Source organism: Hylaeus volcanicus, chromosome 5 (assembly GCF_026283585.1).
Source record: "Hylaeus volcanicus isolate JK05 chromosome 5, UHH_iyHylVolc1.0_haploid, whole genome shotgun sequence".
NCBI lineage: Eukaryota > Metazoa > Arthropoda > Insecta > Hymenoptera > Colletidae > Hylaeus > Hylaeus volcanicus.
The window spans coordinates 29272890-29274525 of NC_071980.1; positions in this window are offsets into that span (position 1 = coordinate 29272890).

Sequence of the window (1636 nt, forward strand, 5' to 3'; positions counted from 1 at the left end):
GCGCCCGCTGACACGAAAACCATGAATAATTTCGGTTCGTGGTCAACGAAAATCGTCCAAGGAATTCCACGGAAGCGAGCGTTTTCTACGCCGCGCCTGCGTATGTCTCTCGTCGCGTTCCTTTCGACGAGTAGTCGCGCGTTCAAGAATAGAAATACGAAACCACCACGACCCCGCACCTTCGGACAAAGCCGTGGCCGCGGCCGCGGCCGCGACCGCCTCGAGTTGGCGCGAGTACCTTTCGCGAATAAGTTGATTCCTTCGTTTTCGTATCCGTTTGGGCCCACCGGCCCCCCTATAGCTCGGCTACCTCGGGATCGCTAAGCCCGTGCCGTAGCTACGAACGAACATAGCGTAGCTACAGCTCCCGAGGAGCTGGCAAATTCCTTTTCTTCGAACGACGCCAAACTTCCTTTTACCGACTTCCTGTCCGAGCAGAAAAGGACCGATGACGAATCGGTGATGGGTTCTCGCGATAGGTGACGAGCTAGCGCCATTCTCGAAAATCGAATCGGAGCGGAGCGGAAACCGTCGGGTAGTCTAGCTGGAGTTTGCTTATCGCGGGAGCATCGCGACCCGCTTAAAAGGACGACAAAAAGCATCCGACGACCTCTTCGTACGCGACGAAAAACCAGTTCCTGTTGTACCGGTTGTAAGCCTGCCGCCGCGATCCTATCGACCTCTCATTCTCGCGTTGCGCCATTCGACCGGATTTCGTGGTCCTCTCGATCGTCTCTGAATGGCGACGCGAAAGTGAATGGGAGTGGGCGCAGTCGAAAGGACGACCGGTCGAGTATGCATGTACCCGTCTCGTCGCATCGCTCACACGGATGCGGATGCGGACGATCAGAAAAATGAGGAGGACGGAACCGGGACCGGGACCGGGACCGCGACCGCGACGTTACGCTTATCGACCGCGAAGCGTGACAGGAAAACACGTGTACCTGCTGCTGGGCGCGATACGAAGAGATAAACGAGTCCACGGAGGATGAATTCCGCTCGGAGGGCTATTTAAATTCAACACGATTTCTCGCTAAATTTACGATAACGAACAGTTGTTTATCCATCGCTTTCGAGTGTTGGTAAACGGATCGACCGATGGAAAGGATAAATGGAAAGAAAAAAGGAGGACGTCTACGACGAGAATCTTGGGGAATTCCCGTCCGTTAATAGAAACGCGCGAACGTTAAAATTGAGACGAGAAGGGCGTGCGATGGACTCGATGGACGCGTTATTGAGGAATGCACGAAAAGAAGAGCGCGCGGAGTACGATGCCGTGGAAAAGCGAGACGTCCCGGAGCGACGCTGTCTATCGCGTGTGAGGGGTGCAGCGGTGATGCGCCTCGTCTCGTCTCGCCTCGCCTCGCCTCGCCTCGCCTCGTCCATGGGAACTCGTGGAACGTGGGACGAGAATCGTGGATCTTGGAACGTGGAACACCGCGTGCACGTTCATGTTCACGTTCACGTTCACGTTGCGGTGGCAGACGGGCGAGACGAGACGGCGCACAGGTGAGGGACGAAGGGGACACAGAAAAGCGCCGGTGGAGGGCAACCAAGAGGGACGGGAGAGGGAGACGAATATCGCTTGCACGCATGCGCAGTGCGTTCCGCGATCTCTCAGCCCGCCGGCCGGAGA